We start from the raw sequence: 17788 nt of genomic DNA, 5'->3' as shown, positions 1-17788 counted from the left end.
TTTTTTGTGTTTTGTTTTTCCAGTGGCTAGAGGTTATGGCATTTGTCATCAAGAAGCAATTTTTATTTTTGAAATTGATAGTATTATCCTTAAAGATAGCTGGGGTGAGCTGTGAGGCCTCTAGCCCCAGTGCAGAAAGCAAATTGCCAGCTCAGGAACACTGGCACCCAGAGCAGTGGGCAAGTCACCAACATCTGAGGCCCCAGTGTGAAAAACCAGTGACCAGTCCCTTGCCCCCTAACCAAAGAAGCTTGGGACAGTGCCCCCTGTTCTCCAGAAGCAGATCTCAACTTTAAAAAATGACCAAAAAAAAAAGAGCCCTTACCATAGAAAGCCACTATGGAGACAGGGAAGATCAAAACAGAAACTCAGAAGAGGACAATGATGTCAAAGCCTCAAAGGGGGATATTAATCAATCTCAATCCCAAAAAGTCCTCTTGGAAGAGGCCAAAAACTATTTTTTGAATTAAAAGAGGTAGAAGAAAAATTGGGGAAAGAAATGTGAGTTATCGGAGAATTATAGAAAAAAGAGTCAATTGCTTGGAAAAGGAAGCACAAAAATTGACTGAAGAAAACATCTCCTCATAAAATAGAATTGGCCAAATTAGAAAAAAAAAATCTGCTGAAGAAAACTCCTTTAAAAGTAGAATTGGCCAAATGGAAAAGGAGGTACAAAAGCTAACAAAAAAAATAATAATACCTTAAAAATTGGAATCGGACAAGTGGAAGCTAATGTCTTTATGAGACATCAAGAATCAGTCAAAAATCAAATTAAAAATAGAAGGTAAAATAGATGGGGTGATCTAAGAGTGTTGATAATGAGGCAATGTTTTATCCCCAAGAGACATAATATTTCATTCTATATTTTTAATTGTATCACTCAACATTCCTCCTTCTCCTGTTTAACTTTCCATTTTGCTCCTTAAGGTTTCAACTCTTCCATCCCCAGAAATATTCACAAGTGGTGGTTGGTGACAGCATGAATCTAGGTTTCCTGAAGAAAAAAAAAGTGTTGGCCTGCTGAATTGTATCCACAGACTTGTTGAGTGCTTTACCTTGAAGGGTCATTTTATTTGATGTTCTAGGACCCAAAGATTTGACATCACTATAATTCCCAGCCAGTCTGTTGGCACCAGGAATTTGTCATTCATGGCAGCAGTAGGCTGACTTGTACTATATTAAGTCACATTCTTTTCACTTTTTTGAAAGTTATATGGAAAAAAAAAACCTTATAAGTGAGCAGAGAAAAAAAAATGTGGCTTCAAAGTGTGAATTTTCCCCAACCCCAAATCTGGTAAAGATATTTTAACAAAACAAAACTCAGAGAGTTATTAAAACATAATGTTCAGATAATTTAGGGAAAGGTCATATCTATGTTGTGTGAATGATGATGATAATAGTAATTATATTTATATAGAACTTTAGGTTTGCAAATGTTACATCATTTAATCTCCCAACAACTCTGGGAGATAGGTATAAATAATATAATTGATAATAAAGAAATGTGTTGATTTCAAAAATGTATCTAGCATGCAATAGTATAAGACATGTTCATTAGATGTTAGTATATTTTAATCACATATGAAAGACTTGCATTAAGTCAAAGTCAAGTCAAGAATATATTAAGTGATTATTATGTACCAGAAACTGTGCTAAGCATTGAAAATACAAATGAAAGCAGAAAGGCAGTCCCTACCCTCGAAGAATTTGCTTTCTAATGTAAGAAGACAGCATATAAAAAGGAGCTGAAAAGGCTATCATGGGGCATTATAGAGAAAGTCTGAGAGGTTCAGGTGTGTAGCCTGGAAAAGAATGAAGATAGTCTGACTTTTCCCTTTAAAATGGAGATTTAGAAGGAACCAGCTGATCAGAAAGGGAAGCTTCAGGAGTTAAGGGTATTTCCAGTGTGTGAAATCCAAGGATGAAGTGAGCTTTTAAGCTGAAGAGATTTCTGGGGAACTGTAACAAAAGTCTGAGGAAATCAGGAATCATTGTCATGAATATCTCTTTCTCTTTCTCTCTTTGTCTCTATTTATACACACACACACACACACACACACACAAATATGCACACAAATATATATGTATATGTATATGTGTGTATACATGTCTGTGTATGTATATGTGTGTACATACATATACATGTGTATGTGTATATATACACACACATAATCTCAAAATGCTATCTTAAGGAATAATTCCTTTTAAGTTAAGAAACATGGAGGAATGCTTCTAAGCCTAAATGGCAGAACTTCTAAAGAAGTTCTATATTCTTCTATAGAAGAATTATTCTATAGAATAACTGTGGAAATCCATGGGCAAGTGTCACACAGGATGAGAAGGAATAAATTTATTGTAATATACATTATTGGTAGGAGTAGTCTCATGGATGAGAACATAGATCTGTTGAAATATCATTTCAGATGTGCAAGAAATGGGTGAATAACCTCTCTCCTCCCCAATCCTTGACATAGAAATATTTTACTGTACTACATTTAAGACTTACTTCTCAAAGTGTTTTGGAGATGAAATAATGAAATAATTAATTTCAGTGAAAATTTACTGAATATTGGCTTCAGATATAATCTTGAGGGAGATGCTCCTGGAGGCATTCAGAATGGGAAGATTTATTCTTTCCCTCAAGGGCAGTTTATTGAATTATGAAAAGGAGTGACATCACATGAAAATTATCTTCATGGATGTTGATTTGGCATTGGTGTATGAAATGGATTTAAGGAAGGAGAGAAGGAAAACAAAGGAAGAAGGATTACTATAATAATCCTGGTGTGAGGTGATAAAGTATTGAACAAAAATGGCAGCAGTGGTTAAAAAAAAAGGAGAATATCTGAGAAGTGCCAGAAAAGAAGAATTGTCAGGTGACCAATTAGACAAAAGGGGCAAAGCATAGCTACTCCTTTTCTGTGCAACAAACTGAAACCTGCCTGTTTAAGACTTTGGCTCGTTGATGTTTATTTTGCTATGGATGGCCAAGCAGTACAAGTGAAATCCTTCTTATACATGACAATCCTTCACATACCTGATGACTATGGAAGTTAGTTTCCTGTCATAAAACGTTGTCCTTTTACTTTGTTTATTTTGCTATCTACTATTGTCCCTTTTTCACATCTATAAAAGCTGCCCTTGCTCTTCCCATTTATCATAACAGAAAGCCTAGCTGAAGCTTCTAGCTGTCATCTCACCTAAGGTAAGCATCTTAGAGAGATACACTCAAACAACCTCAAATTGTGCTTCTTAGTTTTCCTCCCAGTAATTGCAACAAGGTAAACAAGAGCATAAGATACAGGTATAACATAAGGATAATATTAGAGGTATACAATGAATGTTTGTTGACTTGCCAATAGATGAAAAACACTCATCTTGCTGCATTTCAGTTCTTCTTTATGTATGTTTAAGGCAAGAGTCCATAACTATGACTAATTTTTACTGGCTGCTTGAAAAGCAACTATACTTATAGATAAGTGAAATATTTTCTTTACCTTCTACAAGAGTATGTGGCTGGGATCACAGTAATTATCTGCACGAACTTGATCCATTCCTATTTTGAATGACACTTTATCTTTATTCTTTCTTCAGATCATTAACCTGACTATATTCTGATTAAGTTTGATTTATGAATTGTGTAAAAAGCATTAGAAGGTGGGGGAATAAAAAAACTCAAGATGTTCATGTATTTTATCTAGACAACTCTTGGTCAAGGTTTCAGTGACACATAACATTTGCTCTTCATCAATGTCAGCTTCATTGTCTTTGCGTTCTGTGGTGACAACAGCAATATTTCATTGTTGCACTGACCTTTGGGATACTGTTTGCTCACTAGGTGTTACAAGGAAAGTGAAATTGCCTCCCTTGTAGGACTGGTACCAGTGTTCCATTGTATTGACCTTTCTTAATTCCCACTGAGTCTCAGAGACTGCAAGATGGCGAAAATACAAAACACCCACCTAGATATATAAGAAAAAGAAGAGAACAAAGTCTAGTTTTTGTTACTTAGGCTATTTTTCTTTCTCAGTGGGAGATAATAAATTATTTATTCCATAGCCCATTAGTCTATTTAAAGTGTTGGAGGATTATTGAAATATGAATCATATTAGGAATTATTATATTATTATCACATATGAATCATGTTATATTATTTTATGCTTTTGAGTAACTACCCTATTCAAATAATCACACTGACTTAAATTTCTTATTTAATTGAAGATCACACCATGATTATACTTGGCATTTATATAGTGAAAAGCAGCATAATTTAATAAATGAAGGATTGGTCTTGGAGTCAGGAAGACTTGGGCACAAATCCTAACTCTGAAACACACTAGGTGTATGACTATGGCCAAATCACTTAACTTTTCAGTGCCCCAAGTAATTCTTTGAAATAATGACTTATAGAGTTGTTGATCTGAATCAGTGGAGAGTTTCTACACTGGAAGCTTCCTACATTGATGAAATCATGTCTAGATGTCTTTTCCTCCAACCCAAACTATGATTACATAGATAGACAGAGAGAGAGAGAGAGAGAGAGAGAGAGAGAGAGAGAGACAGAGAGAGACAGAGACAGAGACAGAGACAGAGACAGAGAGAGAGAGAGATAAATACACAATATGTTTGTATATGTAGACGTATATATGCATCTACACATATACACACACATACAGGAAACATTTTAAAGTTTGCAAACTATCTTATATAATCTCATTTAAGCCTCTGTAAACAAAGTTGTCTAGGTAAGGTTATCACCATTTTAGAGTCTCAGAAACATTAAATGACTCATCTATGGTCAAATTGCTAGCAAATATCATTGATAGGATTTTAATAGATGCCTATTTACACATTCACACTTTGTCCACTAGAGAAACTTGCTTTTCAAAATTAACTAGGAAAACAACAACAGCAATAAAATTATGTAGGCAAGTTTGGGGGTCAGGTGAAAAGTTCTTGCAGCAGGAAAGTTTGTTCTCTAAAATAGCAATGCTGTCTGTCCTACTTACCTAATAAGGGTTAACCAATCAAACCACTAGCACTGAATACATATTTCTTATATGCCAGACACTGTAATAGTCAATGGGTACATAAAGGAAAAAGTGAAATATTCCCTGCCCTCAAGGACTTTACATTTCACTGGAGAAGATAAAATTCACATATATTAGTATATTCAAAATACATTCTTAATAAATGCCAGGTTGGGGAAACCACTGCCAGCTAGGAATGTCAAGAAAGCCTTCACGAAGTGTCAGGTTGTTGTAAGAAGCATGAAATTTGATAATTCCAAATTCTGCCTTTATTCTCATACAAATATGTCTCATAAGAGTAATCAATGTACATTTGGTAAACATATACTGTGGAAATGGAATACAATTACAGGACAAGACTTACTAACGTATATAAGTATCTATCACAATCACAGCACACTATCTAATACTTGATAGTCCTTAATAAGTGCTTGTTGACTTATGTTGACCAAAGTTGCGTGCACATAAATATTCTGAAAGTTGAAAGGCCATGGATTTAGCATCAAGGGACCTTGGTTAAAATTCTACCTGTACTAACTAGGTGACCTTGGGCAAAACATTTAAAATCATTGGGCCTCAATTTACTCATATATTAAACAAAGGATTTGGATTTGATGTCCTCTAAGTTTCCTTCACACACTTAAGTACTGTGGAATAAACACACACACGTACGCATATGTATTTATGTATGCATAATGCATTCATAATATAGTCTCTGAGACATATCTCTAGAACTCTGAAAGTAGTAGTAGCTGCCCTCGAGGGACTCAACTTGCCAATTTGAGCAAAATTTGGGGAATGCTGCTATTACTTCTTCTCCTTCTCCTCCTTCTCCTTCTTCTTCTTTCCTCACTACATGTGGTCACTCTCTATTCAGGGTGCCATATTCTTACATGTGGGTACTTGTTCATAGGAATATATTTTTTTTTCCTTTGCTCATATTTTGTAATGTATTTTGAGGTTTGGGGGCTAAATTTTTCAAAGTTTTTATTTTTAATTTCTTTTTCAAAAACCTGGGACAATTTACTCTTTTGTACTATGCAGTTTTCTTTTATAATTTCTTAAAATATAGATCTAAAAAAAACAGGCTTAAAAAAAATTGGCTTCAAATAGAGCTACCTGACCAGGCCTTTAAATCTGAATCACTCTGACTTTCACTGAATGGCCAACAGTAGCCTTCCAGCCCAAGCCACTATTACCTTAAGTTTGATGGCTCAGAATGAGTGATTATTTTCAAAAGTTATATGGACTCAGCATCCCATTGCTCCCAGTCCTGCTTATCAATCAGAGTTGGGGGAGACATCACTCAGTCCCCTGATATTGGTCACATATCCAAGTCATCCACTACTTGTGACCTTTGAACTCCTACCTGCAAATTGTCATGTTGTTGGTGAGGAACCAATATGCCAGAGAAAAGGCAGCAACTCTCACAAGCTGTCCCCGAAACCTCTCTGAACACCTTTAAATAATGCCATAAAACAAAACCTGGAGCAGCAAAACCCACAAAAGGACTAAGTGAAATAATTTTCCAGCCAAAGAAAACTTAGAAGGTTGGCAGGAAAGGTCTGTCACACCTGGGTGAAAGTGAAGCACAGTTCTGCACAGGCCGTGCCAGTGTAGATCAAGCTCCAGTAAAAGAGGAGCAGGCCTTGGGAGCCACTAAATCAGCAGAGACAGCATCTGCTTCTGGAGCTCTCAGTCCACAGACAGTAAGGGAGTTGAACAACTTGTCAGAAGGAGACCACAGGGGCCCCTTTGCTGGCACTGGGGGCAGGATTCTGTGGCTTTGCCCACAGTCACATCTAGGTCAGAGTCTTGGGTGGTATGCTAGGAGCACTAGCATACCACAGCTTGTGGCCACATTGGAGCAGGGACCCTTGTCACAGTTCCAGGACACAAAAGAGTACTTGTGGTCGCTCAGACCAGAGCACAGGCCAGGAGGGTAGTAAACACACCTCTCCTTAGGTCACCTTAGAAGAACTAAAATTTACAGGTCTCTAGAAGTATCTCTGAAAATAGCTGCACAAAAACCAAGAAGCTTTGAACAGTGGGCCCTCCACCCTGGAGGCAGATTCCTACTTTCTTTTTTTTTGTTTTTTAAGTGAGGCAATCAGGGTTAAGTGACTTGCCCAAGGTCACACAGCTAGTACATGTCCAGTGTCTGGTCTAAGGATGGATTTGAACTCAGTTCCTCCTGACTTCAGGGCTGGTGCTCTATCCACTGCACCACAGATCCCTACTTTCACAAAGATTTAAAAGTCAAGAAATAGGCTGAGAAAAATATTCTGACCATAGAAAGTTACTGTGGTAACAAGAAAGATCAAAACACACTCATAAAAAAAAGACAACAAAGTCAAAGCTCCTATATCCAAAGCCTCCAAGAAAAATATGAATTGGTCCCAGGCCATGGAAGAGCTCAAAAAGAATTTTTAAAATCAAGTAAGAGAGGTAGAGGAAAAATTGGGAAGAGAAATGAGAGTGATGCAAGAAAATCATGAAAATGAGTCAACAGTTTGGTAAAGGAGACACAAAAAGATACTAAAAAAAAAGTAAGACCTTAAAAAACAAACTAGGAGAAAAGATAAAAGAAGTACAAAAAAACAACGAGAAGAATGCCTTAAAAAGCAGAATTAGCCAAATGAAAAAAGAGGCACAAAAATTTACTGAAAAAAAAAAGCTCCTTAAAAAGTAGAATTGGGCAAATAGAAAAGGATGTATAAAAGCTCAGTGAAGAAAATAATTCCTCAAAAATTATAATTGAGCAAATGGAGGCTAATGACTTTATGAGAAATCAAGAAAAAATAAAACAAAGCCAAAAGAATAAAAAAAATAGAAAATATGAACTATCTCATTGAAAAAGCAATTGATCTGAAAAACAGATCCAGGAGACATCACCTAAAAATTATGAGAGTCATGATAAAAAAAAAAATCCTAGAGATTATCTTTCAAGGAATTATCCAGGAAAACTGTACTGATATTCTAGAGCCAGAGGGCAAAATAGAAACTGCAAGAATCCTCCAATCACTTCCTGAAAGAGACCCCAAAATGAAAACTTCCAGAAATATTATAACCAAATTCCAGAGCTCCTACGTCAAGGAGAAAATGTTACAAGCAGCCAAGGAGAAGCAATTCAAGTATTGTGGAGTACATTCAGGATAACACAAAATTTAGCAGCTTCTACATTAAAGGATCAGAAGGCTTATACTATGTTATTACAGAGGACAAAGGAACTAGGATTACAACCCAGCAAAATTGAGTATAATCCTTCAGGGAGAAAAAATGGATTTTCAATGAGATAGAGGACTTCAAGCATTCTTGATGAAAAAACCAGAGCTGAATAGAAAATTTGACTTTCAAATGCAAGACTAAAGAGAAGCTTAAAAAAGTAAACAGGAAATCATAAGGTCAAACTATTTATATTCCTACTTGGGAAGATGATATTTATAACTCATAAGAACTTTTTTTTCCATTATTAGAGCAGTTGGAAGGAGTGTATATAGACAGAGGGCACAGGTTTGAATTGACTATGAAGGGGTGATATTGAAAAGAATAAAATTAAGGGGCAAGAGAGGAATATGCTTGGAGAAAGGGAAAAGGAGAGATAGAATGGGGTAAATTATCTCACATAAAATAGATAAGAAAAAGCATTTATAGTGAAGGGGAAGGGGGGGAGATGAGGGAGAGTGAGTGAACTTTACTTTCATTAGAATTGGCTCAAAGTGGGAATAACATACACACTCAATTGGGTATAGAAATCTATCTTACCTAACAGGAAAGTAGGAGGGAAGAGGGATGAAAGAGGGATAGGGTAATAAAAAAGAGGACAGATTGGGGGAGGGGATAGTCAGAAGCAAAATACTTTTTAGAAGGAACAGGATGAAAGAAGGTAGAAAACAGAATAAACAGAAGGGGAGGATAGAATGTAGGAAAATAAAGTTAGCAATAGTAATTATGAAAAAGAGTCATGAAATAAGTTTCTTTATGAAAGGCCTCATTTCTCAAACACATACAGAACTGAGTCAAATTTATAAAAGTAAGAGTCATTCCCCAATCGATAAATGATCAAAAAATATGAACAATTTTCAGATGAAGTAATCAAAGCTACCTATAGCCATATGAAAAAATGCTATGACTCACTATTAATTGGAGAAATATAAACTAAAACAATTGTGAGATACTACCTCATACCTATTAGATTGGCCAATAGGACAAAAAAGGAAAATGACCGGTGATGAAGGAGATGTGGGGAAAATGAGACATGAATGCACTGTTAGTGGAGTTGTGAACTGATTCAACCACTCTGTAGAGCAATTTGGAACTATGCCCAAAGAACTATGAAACCATGCATAACCCTTTGACCTAGCAATACCACTACTAGGTCTGTATCCCGAAAGAGATAAAAAGCAAAAAGGAAAAGACCTATATGTACAAAAATATTGTAGCATCTCTTTTCTGAGGGCAAAGAATTAGGAATTGAGGGCATGCTTATCAACTGGGGAATGGCTCAACAAATTGTGGTATGTGATGATGATGTGTACTTCTAAAAGTTTCATTTCAACTTGACTCTAAACTTTGTTGACCTGAAGGAAATGGAATTAGAAAAAATGAAGTTGATCTCTCCTTTTCATACTATTTGAATTATATTTCTTAGAAACACAACCATGTTGGACTTTAAGAAAGGGATAAAAGAGCATTTTAGTTTGCATAGAATATTTGCTTATGCAAAAGAAATCAGTCAAAGAGCATTGATTGAAGGCCTATTGTGTTCTAAGCTACCAGGGAATGTGTCAAGGTGTTCAAAGATTATTCTGGTATGCTGCCTTTTGCATTCCTAAGATGGCATGGTTTTTTTTCTTTAACAGATACCCTTTTTTAAAAATAGTGTATACTATGAAAGTACCTCTAAGAATTTAAATGAGAATTTTTCAGAATAAGTAGTGTTGTGGAGTATTAACATTTAAACCTCTGCTAATCCCTGAATAGTTCAGAATATCAATTCTCCTGCATCAGGATCCTGTAATATGCACAAAGAACAGTAAAAAATGAGCAAGCAGCTTGGAAGACATAAATATATGGCATTTTCATAATACCTGTCTTGGTTGTTATGCTACCACTGTGAAGGCTGCTTCAGCAATAGGCTCTCCATTCAAAGTTCTGTTTTTCTTGCATTGAGAACCTGAAAGTAAAAATTGGCTTCCAGCTGAAAATATTAACAGAATGGCTCAGCTAATGAGAAATTAATACTTAACTTATTTTTTAAATTTAGACCATTTTTAAAGATATGTTTGTCCATTAAAAAAGTAATGGAAATAAAATACTAAAAATTTAAAACTTTGCAGGATTTCCCTTTGTCCCGCAATACAAAGGATGAAATGATTTTTATATAATTTAGTGGGAAAAAAATTAATTTAAGTCTCAGTTATATAGGACTTGCTGTTCTAACACATATAAAATGCAAACTACCTACATTTAAAAAATTTGTAAGAAGCTAAGAAAAGTTTTATTTAAATGCAAGTCCTCCTCTACATAATATACAAGAGTCCAGTAGAAGCCTTCTGCCATCAATATTTTAATTTCATTTTCTGTTGTGGAAGTATCTTGAGATTTGATGAAGTAGCAAGAAAGATTACATATATTTATGTTTCATTTGTTTCAATGTCAACATATTTGACATGCTACTGACAAGGGATAATGTCACTATGCCTAAACATACAGCTTCATGTAATTGTAATGCAATAGGAGGAAAAAATAGATGCACCAATCTGCCTGCCATTTCCTCATCCAGCATTTGCACTATCATTGAGATAAAATCCAAAGTGAGTGCTATATCCAGAGTTGAAAGGTTTTATAATGCTTCCTAAAATAAATGTCACAAAACTGGATTTATGTAACATATACTCCTCATATGTAAATTAACATATGGGTAGTGTACGTAAATCAGGGCTTCTGACATTTATTTCATGATCCTCTATGAAATCTTTCAACTCTGCTTATTGTTCCTTTACATTTGTCTCAAATGAACAAAACCCCACTCAATAAGAAAAACTCCACATAAAAAATAACCAAGATGGAAGAACATGCACGTGCACACACGTGCGTACACACACACACATTATTTATCAGAGATTATGTAATAGGATTTGATGAGCAGTAAATTTTGAAATAATTTCTTCTACATCTGATGCATTTTCAAGATTTGCTTAATCTTTATATGTGATATATTATCTTTTCTTCCCCTTCATCTCTCCCCCACATACATACACATACATTCACTCTCTTTCTACTTCTGGAATCAACCCATTGGATTTTCTACTCTGGAGGTTACCTACTTTCCATTTTCTATTCATTTTGTGTTCATATTCATTTGTGTTCTTCTGTCTACTGTATGTGCCTTTGGGCCTGTCATTTCCTTCAACGGATATGATTCCTCTCTTCCTCTCCTATTCATTAAGCCATGTCCACCACCTCCCTTCAAAGCCTGTTTCAAAACTCTCATCTTCAATATTCCTTGGTGAATACCACCTGTCAACTCCTCTACTTTGCATTCATCTGACACATAATTCCTCAGTTTGCACATTCGGTTTATGACCAAATGTTGCTTATAGGGTTTGATCCCTTTAATGAACAAGTTAACTTTTACAGTGTGATAGACTCTACTGACAATCCAACCCAGATGGTTAAATAGTAAGGGCTGAGTGGGAGAAAAATGCACTGTTCAATCTAACCTAACAACTTACCCGCTATAAACACACACGTTTGTGGGTGAGCACATGCAGAGTTAGAAATCCCATATCCAATAGGGTCAATTGCATCACTGACCATTCAAGGAACCATTCAGTTTCTTAAAGACAATGGTTATTATCACTTTTGTTTTTGTATAACCAACACTTAGCATAGTGATTGACCCATAGTAGGTCCTTAATAAATATTTGTTCAGGATAATAGAATTGTTAGGAGAACAATTTCATATCTCTACCTTAATAACTAAAAAGGGACCAGTTCATTGAATCAGAGGTATAAACTTTGTGTGAACAAGGTCTAGCCATCTTTAGTGAATGAAGCAAACACTCAAATGCATTAAACAAGTGCAAACGACCTGGTTACTCAAGTTAGGGAGAGACAGTGTTTCAAATCATCTGGTAATGAAATGAAGCTGAACAGGGAATATATTGGGATTGGCTGAAGAAACTCTGATAGGCCCTATGGAACTTTGTATAAAATAATTGCAAGCCAATTCTGGAACTTAGGCCCTTCAGCTTCTGGAAGCAAGAGGGCGAGAACAGTCCAGTCAAGCGCCTGAGAGGGAATCACTTAGGAAAAGGGAGAGAAGAGTCTTTGGCTCCTCCTTCTAACTTTGACTAGAGGACAACCTTGTGGACTTTGATGGGTCAGATTATTTGGACTTTTTGTTGGCCTCCTGGCAATGACTTGGGAAAAGCAGTAGATTATGAGTGCACCTGAATCAGAAGCCCATATAAAAACTAGACATACTGAGATAAGATAGCTATAGACTTCGACAAAGAGCAGAAAGCTACAAAATACTTAAAAGGGGGGAGGAGGGGAAAAGGATGAGAATAAACATTTTTAGTGCCTCCTACATGTCAGGCATTGTGCTAAGCACCTTACAAATATCTTGTCTAATTCTCATAATAACTTTGAGAGGTAGGTGCTGGGTTTTTTTTCCTTTCTTTCTTATATACTTAATAGTATTTTACTTTTTTTCCAATTACATGTAAAGATAGTTTTTAACATTCATTTTTGTAAGATTTTGTGTTCCAAATTTTTCTCCCTTCCTTACCCCCTCCCAAGACAGCAAGCAATCTCATATAGGTTATATATGTACAATCATATTAAACATATTTCCACATTAATCATATTGTGAAAGAAGAATCAGAACAAACAGGAAAACAGTGAAAAAGAAAAAACAAACAAACAAAAACAAAGTGAAAATAGTATGCTTCAATCTGCATTCAGATTCCATAGTTCTTTCTCTGGATGTAGATAACACTTTCTATCATGAGTCTTTTGGAACTGTCTTGGATCATCATATTACTGAGAAGAGCTAAGTCTATCGTAATTGAACTTTGCACAATGTTGTTCCCGTGTGCAATGTACTCCTGGTTCTGCTCACTTTACTTAGCAACAGTTCATGTTTAAGTCTTCCTCGGCTTTTTCTGAAATCTGCCTGCTCATCATTTCTTATAGAACAATGGTATTCAATTACATTCAAATACCACAACTTGTTCAGCCATTCCCCAAATGATGGGCATCCTCTCAATTTCCAATTCTTTGCCACCACAAAAAGAGCTGCTATAAATATTTTGTGCATTTGAATCCTCTCTCCTTGTTATGCTGTCTTTGGGATACAGATCTAGTAATGTTATTGCTGGATCAAAGGCTATACAGAGTTTTATAGCCCTTTGGGCATAATTCCAAATTGCTCTTCAGAATGGTTGAATCAGTTCACAACTCCAACAGATGTTCCTATCCCCATTTTAGAGTTGAAGAAATTGAGGTAGACATAGTTTAAGTGACTTTCTTAGGGTCACACAGCTAGTAATTATATGAGACTGAATTTGAACTCATATATCTTTCTGACTCCAAACCCAGTACTCAATCCACTGTGCCATCTAAAAGGCTCTTGGCACAACATAAGGAGTCCACAAAAGTAGGAAAGGAATTATATCCAACCCTTTGCTCATATGCTGTATAAGTTTGAGTCAGAGCAAACAAGAATTTATCAGTAATTTACAGCCAGGCACTGTGCTAAGTTTTAACAATGCAAAGAAAAGCCAAAATATGGTCTATGGCCTCAGAGAACTCATATATAAGAGACAGCATGTGAACAAATAGGTATGTACATCATATACACAATGCATATGGAAAATAACCTCAGGGAAAGAACTGGGGTGGGCGGTGGGAGAGGAGACTAGCAACAGCCCTTTGAGGGAGGCATAAATTGAGCTGAATCTTGAAGTGGGCTGGAAATGCTAAGATATGGAGGTAAAGAAGAAGAAAGTTTCAGGAATGGGGGGACAGCCAGTGAAAAGGTGCAAATTCAGAAAATGGAATATGCTATCCAAAGAACAGCAGGAAAACTGCTGGCTCACACAGTACATTAAAGAGAATATAGTGTAAGACCAGAAACATAGGGACAGAGTTATGAAGGACCTTAGATGACAAATGGAAGATTCTATATTTGATCTGGATCTAATTAGAAGCCACTGGAGTTTATTGAGTACTGAGGTGACAGGGTCAGGCCTGTCCTTAAGGAAAATCACTTTGACAGCTAAGTGGAAGATAAATTGGAATGGAGGCAGATATAAGACAAGGAGACTAAGCCAGTTTAATCCACATCCCCTGGGTTTGGTACGTACTTATGGGGGAGGAGTGTGCAGGTGGGTTGGAGGGGGTGGTAGGGTAGAGCAACAATTCTTATTTTTACTCTTTAAAATGGCTATTTTTAAAAGCTAGTTGATTCTGATTGATTAATGGATATCAACTGATAATCATTGGTAGAGACACACTGGGGCTTTGCTCCAGAAACCTGATTTGTTAGGGTGATCACAGGTTTGTGATTATAACCCCAGAGCATGTGCTATATACTTACACATGCATATGTAGCAATATACACATACATATTTGTATATGCCTTTATGTATTTGTATACATATATACTTGTATGTATCTGCAAATATTCTGCATGTACAAATATGTGTCTACCTATATACACACATTCATATACTTTTATGCATAATAGAGACTCTTTACCAGAAACAACAAAAATTTCAGAATATGAGAAAGGGATTTTTATTTTATGAGTTTCTCTCTTTCTAATAAATGTTTGCAAGTAGGTTGTTCTATGTTCTGTGAAAGAAATTAGTTAATATTTTTGGTATTTATATAAATCTTCTGGGTGACTGACTATTAGAGTTTAACATTGGGCCCTAGTGCAGGTGCTGAAAGATGCTAGTTTTCTTGGTTCTGGACAAAAAAAAAAATAAAAGAAAATTATTGTACTGTAGAAAAATCTGTGGTGCTATTAGCACTATTATTCATGCATGGAAACCCTAAGTTTAAATAACAAAGAGTCACTGCAACTAATATTTAGTACCTCAAAATTAAATAATAAATATTGCAGACAGCCAGGAGATACTTTTCCTGCATCAAGGAAAATCATTCTGGGTTAATCAAAACAACACCTTCTTTACAAATAATGTCAAAGGAAAAACTGGAATATTATTTTTGGAAAAGCAACAGGTATTGGCATACTTTGATTTTAATTATTTTTTAAAGCAGCTTTCAGCAAAATAAAGAATTTAAGACATTCAGTTAGAACAAACCAGAAGTAAGCAGGGTATTTGACAGACATACTCAAGAAATATAAGAAAGGTAAACAAATAGTGCTAGTGAGAAAAGACTGGGTAATTAAATAAATGATTTCATATTTCTGGTAGTAAACAATTTTTTTAGAGGGGAAGAGGGAGACCAAAGAGAGAACAAAGAGTCCAAAGTCACAATTTCAAGTAAGGTCAAAAGAATTGGTGTTAGGTGGTATAAAGCAGGAGTGAATTGGATTAATATTATCTTGAAATAAAACATATTATTCTTCTTACCTAATCAACATTTTGTGGGCTAGAAAAAAGCAAGGGAAGAAACAAAAAGAATTGGGCTCAAAAGGTTTAGGAATTGTTCATTTAATTATTTGTTTATTTGGGGATTGAAGGTGGGTCTTTCAGCCTAGATGAATTTGAGACAGCAAGGACAGGGCATTGAGACTGCTGACACTGGAGAACTGATATAGCAATGGCTAATTTGATTATTCAGCAGCTAGGTGGCCAAGCCTGGACTCCCAGTAAGATTGATCTTCCTGAGTTCAAAACTATTCTGGGACACTTATTGGCTGTGTGACCCTGTGCAAGTCACTTAATCCTGTTTGCCTCAGTTTCCTCATTTGTAAAATGAGCTGGAGAAGGAAATTAAAAATCACTCCAGAATTTTTGAGAAGAAACCGCCAAATAGGGTCATGAAAAGTTGGACATTACAGAAAAACAAGTAAACAGGCCGGAGTTAGGGAGAGCAGAGGAGGGGAAGGGAATTGGCAGAGGTTTCTCTGCAGCCCTGACCTTCTGCCACTTCTGTTTGGACGCGGTCTCCCCTCGGCTACCGGATTATATCAAAGTGTGAGTCTGGTTTTGAAGAGCTTCCGGAAGAGACCAGAAATACTGAAAATAGTTCCAACTCTGCTACAGCTCCCACGGATCAGAACAGGCAACCATCTGAGAATGTGGTCCGCATTCATCCACCTTGCCACAGGGCTATGGCCAGTTTGTCTTTGGAATTTTTGATGACAGCTTTGGATTTCCCTCATTCGGCTCTGGGGTGCAATCTGAGGACAACAGGGACTTGGACAACAGGCTGGAGAGAGAACACCAGTCCTATCACCACTACGGCGCAGGGCAGCCACAGCCCGCCTTACTGCATGGTACTGCAGGCTGGAACGAAGGCGTCCCTACCTTCCAAGGGATTATTGCATCTGCGACAATACCGAACCTGGGATTGGGCCCTCTGGGTGTTCTGCATTCAAATCTAGGATTTCATTACATAGCTCCTTAATCAGTTTGAAAACACTGGTCCCCCACCAGCAGACAAAGAGAAAATAGAAGCCCTTCCCACCTTACAAGTCACAGAGGAGCACATAGATTCAGGGTTAGAATGTCCGGTAGGCAAAGATGACTATAAACTGGGTGAGAATGTCCGGCAGTTACCTTGCAATCACATAGTCTTCTAACTGAACAGCCTGATACCTGCCCAGTGTGTTGGAAAAGCTTAAGTGGACTGTGAGAGTCAGGTAAAGGTTAAATTTCCACAGAGAAAGAGAATAATACAGAGCTTTAAAGAACAAAGGTCCCAGGAAGTGGTACACTGTAGGTGGGCTGGGCTTGACCAATAGGAAGTAAGTGGATTGTTGGAAGAAGACCCCAAAATCAAGATAAGGGTCAAGCCAGCTCAGACCAGTTGGGGTGGACCTGAGGACACCTGAAAAGTGCTAGTGCGCCTGCTTAATGAGCTTCATTACTATTATCTGACACACCCCGCATAAAATTGGAGCCTCATTAACGAGTCATGGGATGTATGACCAGGGGAGGGGGAACATACTTGAGCATGTCAAGAGGAAACATGTTAGGAGGGGTGTGGCCTGGGAAGGGATGGACCAATCCCGGCCTGGGAGGTTTCGCACTGAATTCAACTGCATAAAAGCACACTTGCCCTTACACTCAGGGTGGACCCCGCTTCTGGCCAGAAACGTCTAAATCCTCTGGACTTTCTTTATAATAAATTTTCTTGATACTAAATTTTTAGTGTCAAGCCTATTTCTAACAGGACGGAACACTGCCACAAATCCCTGGGACTACCAGGAATGGATTTTTCTTCCTCCTCTTCCTCTTCCTCCTCCAGTTCTCCAAGTAATGAAAACTCAACAAACAACTCATGAATCTCTACCACCAGCCAGTACAACCAACTACCCCCGACCTTCTTCCCTATTTCCCCTTTGCCTTCAACTCTGTCCTGTCCATTGCGCATCTTCCTGGTTAGAAGGAGCAGCTAATCTTCCCCATCCCACACCAAACTCAGGAGACAGATTGGGAGGAAGGGGAAAAGGGCGGGAGAAACCCCAAAACTTTTCTTTCTTTATCTTCCTCTTTCTCTCTCTCTGTCTCTCTCTCTGTCTCTCTGTCTCTCTCTGTCTCTCTGTC

At 37.0% G+C, this 17788-nt stretch overlaps 1 pseudogene; it reads left to right on the top strand.

Annotated features, from left to right (window-relative positions):
* Positions 1-14409: 14409 nt before the first annotated feature.
* Positions 14410-17526, top strand: LOC110213198 (E3 ubiquitin-protein ligase RNF126 pseudogene; annotated as a pseudogene).
* Positions 17527-17788: the final 262 nt, after the last annotated feature.

The sequence above is a fragment of the Phascolarctos cinereus genome, unplaced genomic scaffold (genome assembly GCF_003287225.1).
Source record: "Phascolarctos cinereus isolate Bilbo 61053 unplaced genomic scaffold, phaCin_HiC Scaffold_9;HRSCAF=440, whole genome shotgun sequence".
Taxonomy (NCBI): domain Eukaryota; kingdom Metazoa; phylum Chordata; class Mammalia; order Diprotodontia; family Phascolarctidae; genus Phascolarctos; species Phascolarctos cinereus.
This window is presented reverse-complemented; position numbering and strand designations above follow the sequence as displayed.